The 21,156-nt window shown below is 43.9% G+C and overlaps 1 protein-coding gene across 7 annotated transcripts in view; it reads left to right on the top strand.

The window, feature by feature from the left end:
* The window catches only part of ARRDC3 (arrestin domain containing 3), a 124,638-nt gene that overhangs the window by 20,499 nt on the left and 82,983 nt on the right, over positions 1 to 21,156 (top strand). For 2 of the 7 annotated variants that reach the window (XR_008315226.1, XR_008315223.1), the window contains exons 9-12: positions 4,085 to 4,194; positions 5,330 to 5,420; positions 5,654 to 5,732; positions 5,818 to 9,093. The gene's annotated coding sequence lies outside the window, so the exon portion shown is untranslated. Of the gene's footprint in view, positions 1 to 4,084; positions 4,195 to 5,329; positions 5,421 to 5,653; positions 5,733 to 5,817; positions 9,257 to 21,156 lie in introns of those variants that run through there. The other 5 variants (XR_008315229.1, XR_008315224.1, XR_008315227.1 and 2 more) reach the window with 4 other exon arrangements.

Genomic DNA, 21,156 nt, shown 5'->3' with positions numbered 1-21,156 from the left:
AGCATTGCCACTGGCCCCATTCTATTGCTACTCAACACGGGAATTTAGCACTATATTTGGGGAAATGCTTGCTGATTGGATGAGAGATTTTGTTTAAGTTTTTCTTCAAGTAGTTAATGCTAATTAGATTCACTTCACTGCACAAAAAAAGAGAGGAAAAAAGCTAAACCTATTTTCTCCAGAAAAATTGTTAGGTTTTTTAAGAGTGCTGAAACTTTGCATTCATGTCCCAGCCTTGTCAGAACATTTATTGTATGTTAGCTGTTGTTTACTGTAAATAACTTTAAACATCTTCCATCGCAAGAAGAGAGGAATGTATGGATACTCTTCCCTGGTTAATCACATAAATTCATGGATCCTAAGCTTTCATTGGCCCTGGAATGCATAACTATATGCTGGGATCTTTAAGGAAGCCTGCTTTGTTAGCAGCAACAGCAGCCTGCAACTGAATATCACCCTGGACACCGAATATTAATTATCATGGGATTGAGGGAATGTCACCCCAGCCTATATGTAGTCAAAGTAATGATTTTGTTTCCATACTACCTTGAGAGGTGCAATCTTCTATTTTTAGATGCCAAAATATTCCTGTCTTCTGGGCTAGGGGGCAAAGCAGACAGTACTGTGTAGAAGCCAATGAAATGCTACCTAAGACTGTTTCTGGCTGTGCATTTCTTTCATAACACAAAATATCTGGAGTTAATGCCAACTCAGGAAGGAATTCTGTGTTGTGAAGACTGCCAGAAATGTTATGGGGTTATGAAAGCAGAGGCAGCTAGAATCAAGTTTCCAGCTGCTACCACACCACACAGCACCTTAGGTGGTGCAGTGGGGGAAATGCTTGACTAACAAGCAGGTTGCCAGTTCAAATCCCCGCTGGTACTATATTGGGCAGCAGCAATATAGGAAAAGCATAATCTCATACTGCGTGGGAGGAGGCAATGGTAAACCCCTCCTAAATTCCACCAAAAGAAAACCACAGGGCTCTGTGGGCACCAGGGTCATGTTTTGGAATTCTTAGGTGCCTACTTCTTAAGTATAAGTGAGGTCCCATGACAAAATTCTATGGAGGAGGAGAAAGGCAGGACAAAGATGAAGCCATTTTTCTTCCTTTTATCCTCCTACTTCACTCAATCTTCCTGTCAACCTGGAGCCAGATTCAGGGACAGCTGCAGCCTCAGTTACCCTTCTATTCAAGTGAGAAGCACCTTAAGTGGGCAGAGAAGCCTCAGTGGCCATTTCATATCCTAGCTTGTATGCAAACTTTGGTTAGAACAAATAGGAGTTTGCCAGGTTTGGATGTCACAGCAAATCCCAGCCAGGTCTAAACCAAGCCTGGAGGCTTAAAGCCCTTCACTCCTGCACCAAGGTGGGGCGGGGCGGGGTGGGGGGTGGGTTGCTAAAACCTGAAGCTCATGAATGTCATCCCAAACCAGGATTAAAGCCACATGTTTGAAACAGGCCAGTAGTAATTCGGTGAAGCCAGTGGCTTACATACTGTGCAAAGAGACACGGTAGGGTTGCCATATTCTGGCTTTCCAAATCCAGGTGCCTAATTTGCATATTATGTAAATTGGCTGGACTATAATTTCTGAGCAGAATAGTGACTGCACGTTTTGCTCCATCACTTCGACAAGGCTACAGCTTAGCTTTAAAACAAAACAAAACAAAAAAGAAAAGAAAGCAGAAATCTGGGAGAATCAGGGTGGGCTAAGCAAGCTGGGTGAGATGCTTAAAATCCAGGTATAACCTGGAATTTTGGGGGAGATGGCAACTCAAGACACGGGTGGCTTAAGCACTGCCTGTGCCGCTGCATATGTGTAAAGAGCTGCAATGAGGCTGTGCTTAAAAGCAGCAGCACTCAGAGGTAAGCATTCTATGCACGGAATTGCACAATGTGACACCCATTATTTCCAATGGATGATGCGTTGGACAATGGAGCCCTTTCTGCTGAGTGCTACTGCCTTCAGCACAGTCTCCTTGCAGCTGTTTACATGGTATTCATAGGGGCATGTTGGTACTTAACCACTCACATCCCTTTTTGCACTATGTAAGCCTCTATCACAAATTGTTGCCATTAGTTTGGAAGGCTTTAACAAAGGATTAAACAAACGAATAGAGGACAAGTCCATCTAAGGGTGTGGTTATAATTGAACAGAGGGGGACAAATGTCTCTGACCCTTGACAGAGGGGCCTATCTTCACTTTCTATCTCAGGGTCTACAGCAACTAGGGGTGTGAAATTCGGGTTTTCGGTGATTCGGTTCGGGACCTGAACCAAATCACCCCCGTTCTGTTCTGTGCCCGAATCTGGGCTACCCGAATCACCCCTGATTCAGTTCGGATTTGGATTAAATCCGAATCGATTCAGGTAAGAAAAATGGGTCCCAGGGGCAAAATAGTGGGGTGGGGTGGTAGCGCCCAATGGTTGGAGGCTACCACCCAGATTTCAGGGGAATTGGGCAAAGGGCTGATTTTGGGGGGATTTTTGAAGTTTTAGTGTCTTTGGGGCAGATCGGGGGCATAGCGTGAGATCTGGGCAAAAAGAGTGGGGTGGGGTGGTAGTGCCTAATGGGTGGAGGCTACCACCCCAATTTCAGAGTGATTGGGCAGAGGGCTGGTTTGGGGGGAATTGTTGAAGTTTACGCATCTTTAAGGTTTTTTCCCATAGAGAAGCATTGAGGTGTCAGCAAATGTATAGCATCACGCGGGGGGCAAAGGGGTGGCCTAGAGTAGTGTGGGGTTGGTGATAGTGCCAGGTAGGGTCAAGGAAACTACCTGAATTTTTTCAAAGGATTTGGGCAGAGGGCTGATTTTTGGGGAATTGTTAAAGTTTACGCATCTTTAAGGTTTTTCCTCATAGGGTATACATGGAGCTTTCAGCAGCCCCATAACTGCACTTGGGGGGTGCTGGGGTGGCCCAGAGAGAGTGGTAGTGTAGTGCACATAGGGTGCCAACCACCCCCATGGGTTTCTAACCCATGGGGTACAGGGTTCTGTTGTTTCAGAGGTATTCTGAGTGTGGATTCTATGATAGCTAATGAGATTTTCAATGAAACACTATGAATCCACTCTAATTTGCTATCATAGAATCCACACTCAGAATACCTCTGAAACAACAGAACCCTGTACCCCATGGGTTAGAAACCCATGGGGGCGGTTGGCACCCTATGTGCACTACACTACCACTTGCTCCGGGCCACCCCAGCACCCCCCAAGTGCAGTTATGGGGCTGCTGAAAGCTCCATGTATACCCTATGAGGAAAAACCTTAAAGATGCGTAAAATTTAACAATTCCCCCAAAATCAGCCCTCTGCCCAAATCCTTTGAAAAAATTCAGGTAGCTTCCTTGACCCTACCTGGCACTACCACCAACCCCACACTGCTCTAGGCTACCCCTTTGCCCCCCACGTGAAGCTATACATTTGCTGACACCTCAATGCTTCTCTATGGGGGAAAACCTTAAAGACGCATAAACTTCAACAATTCCCCCAAAATCATCCCTCTGCCCAATCACTCTGAAATTGGGGTGGTAGCCTCCACCCATTAGGCACTACCACCCCACCCCACTCTTTTTGCCCATATCCCACGCTATGCCCCCGAACTGCCCCAAAGACACTAAAATTTCAAAAATTCCCCCCAAATCAGCCCTTTGCCCAATTCCCCTGAAATCTGGGTGGTAGCCTCCATCTGTTAGGCACTACCACCCCACCCCACTATTTTGCCCCTGGGGCCCGAAATTCGAGCTGACGTCACATCAGACCTTTTTGCATTCAAATCAATGGAGGCAAAAAGGCGGGAAATTCAAAGAGACGTCATCCCGAATCACCCGAATTTTTTGGGCACAAATCAGGGGTGATTCGGCTCGGCCCCAAAAAATATTGGGGGACATCGGGGGTGATTCAGTTCGGACCCAAATCACCCGAAATTGCTTGTTTCGGGCACAGATTGATCTGTGCCCGAAATTTTTTGCACATCTCTAACAGCAACCTTGCTGTGCCTCTGGGTCTGTCACTGCTTAGTAGCTCTCATACCTCTGAAGCTCCATGTACTTTCTGATACAAAACATTGTGGATTACCAACAGGATTTGACTTCACCATTGTGCCTTCCTTATGAGCTTCCGAGAGGTACCTGGTCAGCCACTGCTGGAGCCAGAATGCTGGAATAAATTCACTTTTGTCCTGAAAAAGCAAGGTAAATCTTCTGGTTTTTATTAAAGAGGAATATAGATGTGCAGTACAATCTTTAGCATGTTTAGGAACATAGGAAGCTGCATTATACTGAGTCAGACCATTGGTCCAGCTAATAGCTGAGTTAGTTCAGTATTGTCTACACAGACTGGCAGCAGCTTCTCCAAGGCTGCAGGCAGGAGTCTCTCTCAGCCCTATCTTGGAGATGCCAGGGAGGGAACTTGGAACCTTCTGCATGCAAGTATGCACGTGCTCTTCCAGATGGGCCCCATATCTTATAGTGCTCACACATGTAGTCTCCCAATCAATGCAAGCCAGAGCAGACCTCTGCTTAGCAAAGGAGACAATTCATGATTGTTACCACAACCTCTTTTTACTTGAAAGCAAGTCATCCTACTGAGTTCAATGGGATTTGTTCCATAGTAAATGCGTTTAGTAGCAGTCATAGCTGTTTTATGTTGTGCAAATAAGTGAGCAAGCTGATACCTAGTTCCAGACAGTCAGTTATATAACCAAATGTATTTTGAAGTATTAGCTTCAAGCTTCACTTTTTTATTGCTCAGAAATCATGCTTTCATATTTAGAGGTCACAAATTATCACATTTTGTTGTTACATATCTCACTCCCAAATCAGAGTATTGTCAGCATTTCAAAATAGTACTTTTTAAAACAGTTGTCTGGCAGACCCAGTTCTCAGGTAAGGCAGGCAAAATTGTGTCATCCAAAATGAGCACAATTAGATACAAATTCAGCACAGAGGAGCAACCTGTATGCATAGTGAAGAAACAAATACTGTGTGCTTATTAAACAGGTACAGTTGGAGGGTATGCAAATATTGCAATCTGTTTTTGCAGATGAGCTATGAGCTACATGTTAGCTAGCATGCCACGTACTCTATAGCTTAGGTTTTCAGCAAAACGGAACCCTTACTGTGGTTACTTGTTGGCCTGCTGTTATGTAGTATGTGCTTCCTCCCTTTTCCCGTGTTTAGTTGCCAAGTTTTTTTTTCCTGGCAGGGCTCCTATGCCACTTAAATGCTGGGTGACAAAACTAAATTTCAGCCCATGAAACCTTTATCACAGCATGCAGATGCAGTGGTGTGGAAAGTTCCTCCTGAAAAATTTCTGTTTCTCAAACAGCTGTTAAAAGACACATAGGCCTGCCTGGAAACGTTGGTAGCTCTACGCTCAGAAGAAAGGAAACAGATATTTCAGATCAGGAAGGACCCAGGTAATGGAACCTGATTCACAATTTTTGCATCCTCTCCACCTACTAGCAATCCCATCTGGGCGCCTTGAAAAGTTATCATAATTATTCATATAGCAGCAGCTTAGTTATCACATGATAGAGCAGCAGTAGAAAAATTCCTTGGGGGTGGGGGTGGGGGTGGGTGGGAATAAAGATAGCTTGCCTTTATGTGGGAAGGGGCAAAGATAACTTTCTAATCTCATCACTTTTTATAGCTGCCTGGGAGTCTACAATGAGCTGCAGATTGTGAAACCAGGCCTTTTCAACTTTCAAAGTGGGGTTATCTGACGTCAGGTAATGGCATCCTCAGTTTATAGAATGGTTTTGTTTTGTTTTTTAATGCAAGGGTGAAATGTACAGCAAAAATCTTTCCACTCAGATTCCCTCAGAAGAGACTAAGCTACTTCTGCTCCAACAAAAAAGGAAAGGAAAGGTTGTGCCGTCAAGTCGGTGTCGACTCCTGGCGACCACAGAGCCATGTGGTTTTCTTGATAAAATACAGGAGGAGATTACCATTGCCATCTCCCACGCAGTATGAAATGATGCCTTTCAGCACCTTTCTATATCACTGCTGCCCGATATAGGAGTTTCCCATATTCTGAGAAATACACCAGCGGGAATTTGAACCAACAACCTCCTGCTCTCTAGGCAGGTTACTGTGAAAATGAAAACAAATCAATATGTAAATAACAAGAAGTATGGACCCAGAACAAAATGTTGCAGTATATTCCTGCTGTGAAGAAAAATGGTGGATTTTGTGAATTTATTGTGACTGTGTGTGTGTGTACGTGTGTGCGTGTGTGTGCACACATACAACGACCCGCCCGCCCCGCGACACACACAGTTGTTTTTATGTGCTTTTGAAGAGTGCATTCCCACACCAAGAGCTTCAAGTGTCAAACTTCTTCCCCCTCAGAAAAACAAAAATGTTAAATGGCTGGTAAGAAAACAAAGTAGTTGTAGGTACTTTCCCCCCTCAGAAGCAGAAGGGGCTCTGACTGTCTTGAGGGAGTATTCTTCAAGCTTAAAAATATCCTGCTCTCCTGCCCCGCCCCCCCGCTGCCCTCCTTCCCTGCTTCGCCACTCACTGCAGAGTTCTATTAGCTCCACCCACTTAGTTGCCTGTCAAGTGCCCTCTGAGTCTGCAGACATTGCAATCCATTGAGTTACAGTGGGGCAGTTGGGGGGGGGATGGTTGGCCCCCTCAGGGGTTTTCCCTCAGATTTTTGTGAAACTGGCATATCTGCAGGTTACCCCGAGTCTGGCCGTACCTCCCCGCTCACCTGCAGGTGCTCTGGTTATTCATCCATAAGCATCATAACATTTCCAACAGATATAAGATGCTGGCACTGGAAGAACAGTAGCCTCATTATTCGATTCCCGTTTGTTTATTAGTGACACAGAATTCTTGCAAGTTCAAACAAGGACTTTCTGGACTCAGACACAGTGTTGTATTTTTTAACCTTATAAGAACATGTTTTGTTTCTCTGGCTCATAGATCTTTCTAAATATGGTGACATTTAATAAGTGGTATCAAAACATTATTATGGGATTATTTGAGGATGCTCGGAATTTTACCAAAAGACTAAAACAAAACAGGTTTTTTTTCCTTTTTTGTCGGCACTGATCTAATGTAAATTGTTGACACCAGAGGAACAAACGTCCCTGTGAAGTATATTAGCCTTAAAGTTTAGAAGGCACCCAGTAAATGCCAACAAATGAAAGTACAAAAGAGGTAAATGACAATTAAGTAATCTAGCTAGGGGAGAAAAATAACAGAATTAAGACAGGGTTTCTCAGACTTGGATCTTCAGATGTTCTTGGACTACAACTCCCATCATGCCCTGCCACAATGGTGTTTGTAATCCAACAACATCTGGGGACCCAAGTTTGAGAAACTCTGCATTTGGAGAAATCCATTTGTGTAATACAAGGAAATTATATTGAAGAGCAAGTAACTGTTTACCATGCTGGCATATGACGTTGAAAGGCAACAAATGCCAGCTGTCAGGCCTCAATGTCACTCAAGAAGGCCAAAGAGTTTGCAAGGACAGTGACATACCCAGACAAGCCTTGGTATCTTTTTAGAGCTGCTTGTTCATTATTGTAGACTGAACTGATTCAGCTATGCTCTTTCATTAGAGGCATGAAAACATTTCACTTTTGGTGATCTATATAGGCCTAATCAGACATTATACAAAAGGCACTTTGCTCTAATACAGCATCTAAAATGAGGCCAGAAGACCCACCCCAGCCCTGTTGGTCTTCCCTGTCAGCACCCCGCTCACAGAATGGCATCTGAAGAGGCAAACCCCACCCTAACCATGAGCAGAGCACTGGCAGGGATGACTGGAGAGGTCGGGGTGGAGGTGGGACTTCTGGCCCCGTTTAGATGGTCTGCTTGAGCCGAGCACCTTTTGTATAGTGGCTGGAGAGGCCTTATTACTCAACATAATCCATAGCTGAAAGAGAAAATAGAATCTGAATCTGTAAAAGTATTTCATTGTGGTTTTCTGAGTAGACTAGTGCTTGCCACATCAGAGAGGTAAAAGCACATCTTCACCTTGGGGCAAAACACTTGTTTTGGGAAATGGCTGCCCAAAAGGTCACCGCCCTGCTCTTCTATGACTTACATTGAAAGTGGTGATGACAGTAGATTACACACCAGCCAGATGGCAGGGAAAATGTCTCACTGTGTCTCTACAGCCAGAGTCATATGTCTTCTTTGGACGTTGGCTTTTGTAGACTTGGCTGTTCAATAGTATTCACAGCTGATCTTTCTCTTTTCCAAGATCAGGTTTCTCTGAAAGGAAAGAGTGAAAGTGGAGAGAGGGCTAAATCATTTCAGGTATTCAAATAAATAGCTGATAAGCAAATGGCTCTGGTAAACAAACTAGACACTGACAAGTATCACTTCCTTGTTTTTGCTTACTTACAGATTGTGCAGTATCACTTAAGTGCATATTGTGCAAGTTGTTTCTGGCAGCTTGTTCATATCAATGCAGTAGTGTATAGAGAAATTGACAACACTGTCACAGGTATCTTTGTGATGTCATCAGATTTGTTCTGTCTACCGCTGAGATGTGTGGCTCCATTTAGACATTTAAGAGGCTGATAGCAGTTAGCACACCTGGTGGGCAATGCGCTCTTTTGTTAATCCTTCCAGGAGAATGGTTTCATCAAAAGTGAGTGAAATCAGCCTGAAATACAAACATGTTCTACAGCTAGAAAAGCAATACTTTTATGATTAATTGGGGGTGAGGGATAAATATTGGCAAGATCAGCCTAATTCTAAAGATATCTTGCTTTTGTTTTATATGTTGTAGTACAGAACTTTTATTCATATTCTGAAGAGATCATTCACACAATTAGGTGGGGTGGCAGGTGGCAGGCAGGGAGGAAGGCTGGTGGAACTCACCTCTAACACATCAATTGTGTCTCTTAGCATCAGACCAACGAAAATGTATAGAAGCACTGAGTCCTGCTCCTTGGAATAGACAGCAAAGAGAGAGCGGATGCAAGGATTTTTGATTTCTCTGTATTTCTATTTGTGGTATTTTAGTTGTTATAGCATTCTATATTTTCACTTTAAGATCCTAATTGAAATTATTTGAAGAGTGAACTGAAGAAGTATCCAAAACTTCGCAATAGTGCTGTGAGTCTTTATGTGTACATTCTTATATCTTAATACTCCATTATCCATCTGTATATCCTTGCATTTTGTTCTTTATGTAATTACATATTGTTTTCTATTTTGTTCAGGAATCTGTTATACATTCTATTGTCTTTGATATCAAAATATACTTCTTTATTTATTAGGTACTGTGTTTTGTGTGATATATCTATATCTGTATTCGGTGACTACCCTTTTCATTTTCGGTATTCGGAACTCACCTTCCCCCCAGATGTTGTCTGTAATATTTCTGGGAGCGTGGACCATGCTCCCAGATGATCCACACTGCATGCCACAACACAGAGCTCTGGAAGCCTGGACAATGTGCCCCGGCCTCTGGCTATCCCACAATACACTGTGCAACATTCGCAATGCATTGGGGATTCCAGCTCTAGGCGCCCATCTCTGTTGTTGGAGCTGAAAATAGCTGCAGAGGACACACAATCCTGAAGCCTAGGTTAAAGGCTCACTTGAGCCCTTAACCCCGGCTAAGAGTTGGGTTTAAAAGCAGGGCTGCCCTGCTGGGTCAGGCCTGATCCTGTTGGTTCTCACCCCCAGCCTAATCCAGGCTGGGCTTCCCTAGCCTGGGTTAGGGTGCATGTTAGAATAGCCTCTATATATTCTTCAATATATAATTGAATAAAGTATAATTTATTCAGTTATACTTCTTATTCAAAGTATAATTATATTTGCAAATATAAGTGTGTTTACTAATTTAAGCTATATGGAAATTTAAAAATATGAACAAAAAAGAAATACTAGCACATTACACTATGGGTAGAAAGCAGGCATGGGAAAAAGCATGCAAAGACATCTCAAAATCCTAAGCATAATCTAACATAATCAAAGAAAAAAACTTTGTTATCATTCATAGGTATTCACCTGGAAAAGTGCTCAGGTCTATGTGTATCTATGCTACTTCAAACCCCATACTGCTAGTCTTTCCATACATATATTCCTTATGGAAACATTGTCCCAGGGTCTGGGGCTCATATCATATAGGAAGGGATTGAAAATAAAATGCTAATATTATAATGCCCTTATATAAATCTATGGTGCAGCCACATCTGGAGTACTGCGTACAGCTTTGGTTACCATATCTAAAGAAGGATATTGTAAGACTGGAAAAGGTGCAGAAGAGGGCAACCAAAATGATCATGGGCCTGGAGCACCTGCTTTATGAGGCTAGACATCTGGGGCTCTTTATCTTGGAAAAGAGGCAACTAAGGGGAGACATGATAGAAGCGTATAAAGTTATGCATGTGGACAGAGATAATTTTTTCTCCATCTCTAACAACACTAGAACCAGGGGTCACCCCATGAAACTGAAGGTTGGGAAATTTAGGACTGACAAGAAGAAGTACTTTTTCACGAATCTGTGGAGTTCTTTGCCATGGGATGTGGTGATGGCCACCAGCTTGGATGGCTTTAAAAGGGGCTTAGACAGATTCATGGTGGACAGGTGGACAGACTAGTAATGGCTACTAGTCTGGTGGCTGTGGGCCACCTCCAGCCTCAGAGGCACAATGCCTCTCAATACCAGTTGCAGGGGAGCAACAGCAGGAAAGAGGGCATGCACATACCTCTTGCCTGTGGGCTCCCCAGAGGCATCTGGTGGGCCACTGTGTGAAACAGGATGCTGGACAAGATGGGCTTTGTGCCTGATCCAGCAGGGCTGTTCTGATGTTCTTATCCTCTGAGAAAAAGAATTATTATTGACTGAATTTAGTGTCATTTGCTCATGCAGCATTCTGCTTGTGTGTAAGTTTGCTCATTAGTGAGATTTATTCATTCATTCATTCATCCATCCATCCATTCATTTATAAACAATTTCTTGTATACCACCTCCTCCAAAGACTCTAGGCAGTGAACAATAGCAATAGCAATGATTTTAAAAAATCAAAGGGCAAAAGCCTGGCAAAAAATGTAGGTCTTGAGAAGGGCCTTGAAAGCCTCTAAGGAGGGGGCTGAACAAATGGGGGGGTGGTATTCCAAAGAAGAGGGGTGGCCACAGAGAAGGCCCTGCTATGGGCCCAGGCACTACACACTACACCAGGGCCTGGGACACTAAGGAGGGCCAACTCACAGACTTCACAGGACAGAATACAACTGGCCGAGAGAGAGATGATCCCAGAGATATACAGATGCTAAGCACATAAGATTGTTAATTGTAATGTGATAAATCCATCAAACATTAAGATAGCATCATGTTCAGGGCACAATTATATGTTTAAAGTTCAAATACCATTTCAACTTCACACCTATTTTAAATGGGAGGAGAAAAATGCACACATGGTATGACACTGTAGCTTCCTTAAACACTGATATATCAGAATGAATGCTGAGCTTTACTGCAGTCATGGAATTATGGACCACAGAAAATTGCCAAAGTGTGGGTCTTGAGTTATTTTTCAGCTGATGTGCAGTTCTGGGTCTTGGAACTAAAGAATAAATTCCAAGTATCCTAAAATTAATCTTCTAGGTCATGCAGTGTTTGAAGATAGGCCTAATGACCATATTTCATCATTGACCTCACCCTTTGAAATTATATAGCAGGGCTTTTGAAGGCTGATTTTCCACCTTTAAAATCTTTTTTCCATTATTTTCCAAGCAGACCTTTGATTTTTCTTTTAAGCTAATGAACTTTAAATAGCAATTTTTGTGACATAGTTTCCAATACCACATCCAACACTATATATCCTATTAAGTGAAGCCTCTGGACGTTTTGGAACTGAAAGACGTTTTATGGAGGTGAATCATAAAGCATACAAGCAGGAGAAGCAATGCCATCGTTTTCCAAGAAAAGCTACCCAAATTATTTCTTCATCATGGTATTTAGTTCTTCTTAAGTAAAAGGATTCTGGGCAATTCCTGTCATCAAGCATCTGCATGTAAAACATAGGAACATAGGAAGCTGCCATATACTGAGTCAGACCATTGGTCCATCTAGCTCAGCATTGTCTTCACAGACTGGCAGTGGATTCCCCAAGGTAGCAGGCAGGAATCTCTCTCAGCCCTATCTTGGAGAAGCCAGGGAGGGAATTTGAAACCTTCTGCTCTTCCCAGAGAGGCTCCATCCCCTAAGGGGGCATGCACTCATTTGGGAGGAAGGAGGGGAACTGGAAGTGGAAGGAGCTCTCCCTCATTGTTTGTTCACATGCCTCAGCATGCAGCAACAGGACGCTGCTTTAAGGTAAATGGGAGACTTCCCCCCGCCAACATACAACCCTCGCTTCTGCCTGCTACCCGATTCCACCACTGTACAGCACGTTTTAATGTAAAAGGACCAGGGGGATTTTCCCTTCATCTCCTGTCTCGCTGGCACTGTACCCCACCCGGCCTCATCCATCCTGCCACTGCAGTGGCATTTAAAGAAAAATGTTGGGACGTCTTTCCCTCTCGCCACTCCCACTACCCTCCTTGCTGTGGCGGTGGGGGTGGCAAAAGAAGATAATCTCTCACCGCCACCATGCAGCAGCGGTAGTTTTAAAAGCTAAAACAAGTTTGTTTTAAAAAATAAAAACATTCCCCTGCCCCGAGATTTGTGCCGCTTCTCCTGGATTTGCCGCCATAGTCAATTACCTCTATTGACTCTGCTGTAATCCGCCTATGGGTGGAGGGAAAGGAGATCTCCTTCTTCAAGAAAGGAGATGGTCCTTCTTCACCCCAAATTCATGGTCGATCAGCCCACAGGCAGGCATGCCCTGAGTAAAACATTCCATATTTTCAGTGGTGTGCACAGGCTATTAGTACTCGGCTGTGAATGAAGTAACTTCTGACCTAATATTATCCACTTATTCTGGACAGGCAGCCTGAAGCAGACAAAGGGCCTAAACTGGCTCTCATTCAGTTGTTTTGGCATTGCTGAATTGCAGCCCAACTGAACAGAGAATGTACCAATTAAATCCATTTAATGATTTCTAAATACAAGAACAGAGTCCTTCTGACCCATCACAAGATTTCCCATTAAAGACAATAACTGACATTCAAGTAATATCCATATTGTTTTGCCCTAACACATCTCCAAGGTATGAGAGATTCAGAACCATCTATGCAGAGCCAGTTTTATTTAGAGCAATGGGGATATTTTTGTGAACGTATGTTTACAAGTGTGTATGTTGTGAAGAAACTGTGAGAAACTACAAGAATGCAGGCAGAGAGAAAGTTTGAGGAATAACTCCTCACTTAATTTTTGTGGGGGACAGGGGAGAGGAAAAACACCTTTGGGACGATTGGGTGGGGAGAGTTCAATAAAATGTGGGAGGAACTCTTCAAATACTTAAGTGGGGAATCACAATTATAATGCAATGGGGTGCTAGATCCATCATGAATAATGTGGGAGCACCACCTTCCTCTGGGAGCTTTAGTCATCCAGGTTGAAACCTTCTGATTGATTAATGGGAATAAATCAAGTTGTTTAAGAAGGTGATCCTTCAAGACTGTTTGACTGGCTAGCTCTAAAGAATTTAATAGGGGGCAGTGGGGTTGGAAACGGGGAAACCATAGGTGTGTGGACATGGATAGTTTTATTTTGACATTCGTTTGAATACTGCAAGCAGAGCTGGTATTGTGGTAGCAAGCATGACTTGAACCCTTCACTAAGCAGGGTCTGCCCTGGTTGCATAGGAATAGGAGACTGCATGCATGAGCACTGTAAGATATTCCGCTTAGGGGGATCGAGCTGCTATGGGAAAAGCAGAAGGTTCCAAGTTTCCTCCCTGGCTTCTCTAAGATAGGGCTGAGAGAGACTCCTGCCTGTAACCTTGGAAAAGCTGCTGTGTAGACCAGGGATTCTCAAACTTGGGTCCTCAGGTGTTATTGGACTTCAACTCCCATAATCCCCAGCCTCAGTGGCCTTTGGTTGGGGATTATGGGAGCTGAAGTCCAATAACACCTGAGGACCCAAGTTTGAGAATCACTGGTGTAGACAATACAGAGCTAGATGGACCAATGCTCTGATTTGGCACATGGCAGCTTCCTATGTTCCTGTGTTCTAGACACTTGGGCAATCTTCTTTGCTCAATGCCTGTTGGTCTTTGGGGCTTGTGATCCTGATTCTGACAAAGAAGTGTCCTATCCTCAGCTGGCCATAGGTCGCCACGAGTGCAGATTCTGTTGAGCCAGGTTAAAACAAAGAAGCAAGCAGAGAAAGAGAGAGGAGATCTATGCAGACACTAACTTCTGTAGAGCACTGAGTATGAATTTCCCTTTAGCACTATTGTGAAGTAGCGCTGAGCCAGTATTAAATTGATTTAGCATTGTATAAACAAAGCAGCCTTATTCCAACATCATGTTGTATGAGTGTAGAGATGTCGGTACACTTATACATGTTTTTGTGTGAATGACTGTACCTGCATTCATTTTAAAAATGAAAGGCGTGTACAGGCAGGCTCTTCAAATGCATGGTAAAGATAGGAAGTATACTGCTATATCTGTGTTCTAGCATGTAAATAACTATACCAGTGTACACATCTGTGTCTGAGTACATGGTACACTTATTAGTTGTATTCAGACATTATGTTGTACTGGTGTACAGATGTCTCTACACAGGTACAGGTTTTGGTATGAATGACTGCACCCGCATTCATTTTAAAAGTGAAGCTGGGACAGGTCCCTCAGATGTATGGTAGAGATGCTGTACCAGTGTTCAACATAACATGTGAATAATTGTACCCACTGTATGTACCAATCTGTACTTATGTACACTGTACACTTGTTGTAAGAGTGTTGAATATAACATGTGAATACTGCTATTGAATGAGTGTTGAACATAATGTCTGATTAGGGCAGAAACAGGGAGGGAAGGTGCCTGGCTGTGGGAACACAAGGAGGCTGTTCTCATAAGCAGCCAAGACTGGGCTAGAGCAGCTAAGCCTGGGCTTAGCTGCCTGTGAGAACCGCTGGTAGCAGAGGGCTCCGCTTAGGGAGTGGACTCTTGATCTGGGGGGCGGGGGTCAATGCACCGCGCACTCACGTCCCAACCCTTGCACCTCCACTCTGCCTGTGGTAGCTGTGGACTGTCTGGGCACATGATTAGTGTGCCCAGCAACTCTCGGAGAATCGTCTGCAGGGAAGACGAGCTGATCCTCATGATCCAGCCCTCTCCCTGGATCATGAGAAAGGGCTCAAGGCCTGCTCTGTTTTCCTGATTCCAGCTGTTTCTCCTAGTTCCATGCATGCCAATGAAGCGGTGGCAGTCACTAGCCTTTCTAGTCCCATCAGTTTCACTGGTCTAGTCAAGGTCCTTGAAATGACAGAGCATTGTCACGAGGGAGTGTTTTCTTTTTAAAAGGCTACATGTAAGCTGATGTGAACGAGTGGATAGGCACGTATCCTTTGCCATAGCACTAAAGATAATTGCAGAAGGAAAACTTGTTAAACTTCTCTGACTATAGGAAGCTGGTAAGTGTACTACTCATCACCTGTAATGTCCTAAGCACTATCCAGCAAGTGTCCCTAACAACCATATGGACATTTCTTGTAGAAGTGCTAGTTGTACAGCTGGGAACTAATTTCAGCCATCCCCCCGCACGCCCAGGCACTACAAAACTGTGTTCTGCCTTTGGCAGGACATAAATATGAACCTGTATATGGGCAGCCATGGTTTTAGGTGCTGTCTCCAAGTCTCTGAAAAGTCACCTTCTATACATAGCAAGAGGGAATTTATATGCTCGGTCAACATGCTGTGTAATGGTGTTTCGTGAGGGCTTACTGACAGAAGCCAAGTCATGTTTACTCAAACCTGTTTCTGCGCTGGTCTCTCTCTCTCTCTCTTTTTTCTCTGAGTCATCTCAGTCCTAATATATCTGTCTACTGTCAGGATAGCTGGAAACAGCTGGTTATAGCAATCATCCAGATACCACAAAGGACACGGCTTCTCGCAGCTTCTTAGTAACTCTGACAGGAAAGAAAAGCAAAACAGCAGCTTCCACACAGTGTGCATGCATGCGTTTGTTTGGAGCAATGTATTTCTCTTTAAGAAAGCACATAACTTAGGGCTTTGTTGAAGAGCTTCTGCATCTTGTTCAGCAGCATAAAGTCCCCCTGATCCCTATGTCTATATTTTGCCTGCAACGTTAAGTAACCAGGCCTTTTAAAGCTCATTTCTAGGCAGAGACATACCAGATGAAGTTGGAATGCCTTCATTAAAAGAACCGACATGGATCCAGCATTGGACTGGATAGTACATAGGAACATAGGAAGCTCCCATATACTGAGTCAGACCATTGGTCCATCTAGCTCAATATTGTCTACACAGACTGGCAGCAGCTTCTCCAAGGTTGCAGGCAGGAGTCTCTCTCAGCCTATCTTGGAGATTCCAGGGAGGGAACTTGGAACCTTCTGCATGCAGATGCTCTTCCCAGAGTGGCCCCATCCCCTAAGGGGACTTTCTCACAGTGCTCACATGCAGTATCCCATTCCAATGCAAACCAGGGTGGACTCTGCTTAGCAAAGGAGACAATTCATGCCAGCTCTCCTACTAAGCACTACTCTACTACTAAGCACTTTGAATATATGCAGAAGAAACAAACTCAGCTTTACCACAATGGAAACACAAACAGTTTCACTCAGACACAAATCCAAAATGATTTATTGTACTTATTTATTTTAAAAGAAACTTACATTGTGCCCCTCTTTGTCGTATATAACTATTAATAAGCAGTGTATAAATATTCATCGTATTAATATTCTTCCTCTAGGCGTCACCCAAGGTGGCGAACAACATTAAAATTGATGCTGCACTAAGCATAAAGGTTTCACACCACCTAGAACCATGCATTTACTTTTTAGTGGGGAGGGGGGAGATTAAAACAACATAGAGCCAAAATAAAGTGCCGCCTACAATAACCTGAATACAACATAAAGAAAAGTCAAAAGTGCTTATAAACAGAATGGCCTAGACCTACCTTCTGAAGGAGTGGAAAGAAGGGGGCAGACAGAAGCAGGCCCTCTGTCTGTCCCCTTCTCTCATCTTCCCCCTGCGTGCCACACATAAAAAGGCCCTGTCCCTTCCATGCACCAAGCAGAGACCATTCAGAAGCTATGACCCAAGATGAGTACTTGGCAAAAGTTGTGGAGGTGGTTGATTAGCTGTATTCAGTTTTTCTGTTCAGTTTCCCTCCATTCCTAATACACGTTCCAAAGAGCCTGCAACATCTGCAGGGATGGGATTAGAGCTGCTACCAGTCAGTGTAGATGGTACTGGACCAATAGTCCAACTTGGTATAAAGCAGCTTCCTATGTTCCTTCCTATGAACACCACAGCAAATGCCTTCAAATTGGGCAATATTAAAATTGGTTTAAAGACTGCAGTGCAACAATCACATCATCATGCCACCTTAGTCAACCCCAAGGATCTAGTCCTTAGGTGTGGGCAACAAGAAAAAAATTACTATAACACTTTACTCAAAGGCCAGCATGGTGTAGTGGTCAGAGTGCTGGGCCAGGACTAGGAAAACTCAAGTTCAAATCCCCGTTCAGCCCATGAAACTCACGGGGTGATTCTGGGCCAGTCACTTCTCTCTCAGCCTTAACTTACCCCAGAGAACTGTTGTGAGGATTCTTGGAGGAAGAGTGGGATATAAATGTAAAAATAAATACACATAAATATTGACAGTGTTGTGAACATCTTATACCCGGACATCTGATCCTGAGTACACAGGATTTGTCATAGGTGGTAAAACGGGAGGAGAGGCTGAAGCTACAGCCCACAACTGGGAACGCTCTCTCATGCTTTGTAACAAGTACCTTACAGCACAGGGAGGCAGAAGTGTACCCAGCATTGCTGAGAAGCAGTTTTACTCGTGTAATATTTTTTAAAATGTTGTTCATAGTTCAGCCTATGAATTGTGGTTCATCGTTCATACTGTGGACCCTGTTCAAACCCTCTAATTCAACCCTGAGAACTGAGCAAAAAGGCACCTTTGAAAGTGACGATTCTCTTATACTTAGCAAGGGGAGAATGACAGGCCCTATCCAACCTCAGCACAGCACCTTTCCATTGGCTGTAGCTGGTGTCCACCTTATGTTTCTTTTAGACTGAGAGCCCTTTGGCGACAGGGAACCATCTTATTATTTTATTTTATTTTAAAAATTTTTCCCTCTGAGAACTATGGTTGAAAAGCGATATATAAATGCTGGTGGTAGTAATAGTAGTAGTACTTACTGTGTCCTGCATTTTCAGGTGTAGGAGGGGGCAATTAATAGGCCTGTGTTTCAGAGATGCCAAAGCCAAATAATCGGCACTATCTTGTCAGTACCACACATAGGAACACAGGAAGCTGCCATATACTGAGTCAGACCATTGGTCTATCTAGCTCAATATTGTCTTCACAGACTGGCAGCAGCTTCTGCAAGGTTGCAGGCAGGAATCTCTCTCAGACGTATCTTGGAGGAGCCAGGGAGGGAACTTGAAACCTTCTGCTCTTCCCAGAGCAGCTCCATGCCCTGAGGGGAATATCTTACAGTGCTCACACTTTTAGTCTCCCATTCATATGAAACCAGGGCAGACCCTGCTTAGCTAAGGGGACAAGTCATGCTTGCTACCACAAGACCAGCAGCTCTCCTCTTCTAAAAAAATAAAATAAAAAAGCCTACAGCAGGCGATATTCCCAGGTAGTCTCCCATCCAAGTACTAACCAGGCTTGACCCTGCTTAGCTTCAGCTGTTCACAGCACAGCCATCTCTCCACAGTACCATAGGCTTTGGGGGCAGAAGGGGCTTGGAAAGGTAGTATTTTTCCATGGGGAAAAAGTGCTTGGAGGGACTACCCCTCCCACCACTGCCTCTGCACACCTCCCACTGTGCACCACACCAACCAACATGATGGCAGTATGGGGCTCTGCTCCCTGTAAAGGAGACCCACCCCACACACACACCCCACAGCAGAAGTACTCAATACTGTGCGGAGTTGTTTGTGCTGTGAGTAGCCACCTCTGTGCAATACTGGCACAATAGTCTTGGCTTCTTTGGCTTCAACACCACCGAAGCACAGGCCTAGCAGTTAAGCATTATGTATCTAATAAGATGCAGTTTTATTAGCTGCAAGCTTCAATCAACATTGGTGGGATGGAAACAAATTGTTGTGTGGTTAAACATTTCCCCAATGGTTGTGTGATTAAAATTAACCGGTAGGGTTCTTCTTACGTTTACTTCTGGAGAATTTTGAAACCCTCAAAGGTTCCTTCCTCTTCTGGATTATTTCCTTTCATTTTTGCAATGTGCTTCAGGTGACTTCATATTTAATGATAATGATAATGATAATGATAATGATAATGATAATAATAATAATTCGATTTCTATACCGCCCTTCCAAAAATGGCTCAGGGTGGTTTACAAAGAGAAATAACAAATAAGATGGCTCCCTGTCCCCAAAGGGCTCACATTCTAAAAAGAAACATAAGAAACACACCAGCAACAGTCACTGGAAGTACTGTGCTGGGGGTGGATAGGGCCAGTTACTCTCCCCCTGCTAAATAAAGAGAATCACCACGGTAAAAGGTGCCTCTTTGCCCAGTTAGCAGGGGGAAAGGGAATCATAAACAGTGTAAGACAGACTGACAAGATATATTGAGACTCTCTTATATTTTATTAATTATATTTGTATCTCACCCTTCTTACAAGGACCTCAAGGCAACATACATGGAATTATTTTCACAGCAATCCTGAGATTGATATAGTTACTTGTCCAAAGAGACCCAAAGACTCTCACAGCTGAGCAAGGACTTAACATCTCCAGTCCAGGACCAAGACTCCCCAGTCCAGGACCAAGACTACATCTACATCACAATGGCCCCACATGCACATAACCCCAAATCAGAGTTGAATGGGGCAGAGGTTGGAATTTGTGTATGTCTGAATGTGTGAAACGGCTGTTTCTGTTACTGAGAGAGCCGTTGGGGGGACTCCCAGGAGCACCCCTATACCTGTTTTGGGGCTACTGGCTGGTAGTTCCCACATTTTGCTGTTCAGATTCCATGGGATCATAAGATTTCTAATAGGTTTGCATGAGCTAATTCATAGGGTATGTCACTTGGCGTGTAGCCTGAGAACTGGTGGCTCTCAGGTCAAGTTTAATTCAGGACAGCAGGAGAACCTCCCTGTGCTTGCCCCCTTGATTGCTTTCAAGTGGGGATGCCAGAATAGACATGAGTTAATCAAGTGCTATTCTTTTCGAGAATTAGCCAAGTATTCTCCCTGTGTTGGCATATTAGATCAGGTCAAGTCATCAACTCTAAACCAACAAAAAAGAGGACAGTATCTTAGAACACAAAGCAAAATAGTGTTTGTGTGTGTGTGGGGGGGAACAACCAGATACTGCTGTGCAAATGGTGTGATATAATCAGTAAATATAATATCTTAATATGACATCTTTCATATAGAAGTCTTTATAGATGGTTTAATAGATTGAAAGATAAGAACATCAGAACAGCCCTGCTGGATCAGGCCCAAGGCCCATCTAGTCCAGCATCCTGTTTCACACAGTGGCCCACCAGATGCCACTGGAAGCCTACAGGCAGGAGTTGAGGGCATGCACTTTCTCCTGCTGTTACTCCCCTGCAACTGGTACTCAGAGGCATCCTGCCTTTGAGGCTGGAGGTGGCCTATAGCCCTCTGACTAGTAGCTGATGATAGACCTCTCTTCCATGAAGTTATCCAAACCCCTCTTAAAGCCATCCAAGTTGTTGGCTGTCACCACATCTTGTGGTAGGTCATCACCCCTGCTAACAAACATGTTAATGGCTGGCTCAGGGCATGGGAAGCTAGCTTGTTAACATTCCTAGTCACTCCCAAGGTGTTCTAAAAAGACACGAGATAAATCCTGATGCACCCATTTTGTTTAGACCTACACAAGTCTCTCAGACTTAGGAACATAGGAAGCTGTCATATACTGAGTCAGACCATTGGTCTATCTAGCTCAGTATTGTCTTTACAGACTGGCAGTGGCTTCTCCAAGGTTGCAGGCAGGAATCTCTCTCAGCCCCGGAAGTACACTCAGCAAACTCAAAGAGGACAAAGATGTGCCTGTGCTTTGTCCATTTTGTC

The sequence above is a fragment of the Hemicordylus capensis genome, chromosome 2, assembly GCF_027244095.1.
Source record: "Hemicordylus capensis ecotype Gifberg chromosome 2, rHemCap1.1.pri, whole genome shotgun sequence".
Classification (NCBI taxonomy): Eukaryota; Metazoa; Chordata; class Lepidosauria; order Squamata; family Cordylidae; genus Hemicordylus; species Hemicordylus capensis.
This window is presented reverse-complemented; position numbering and strand designations above follow the sequence as displayed.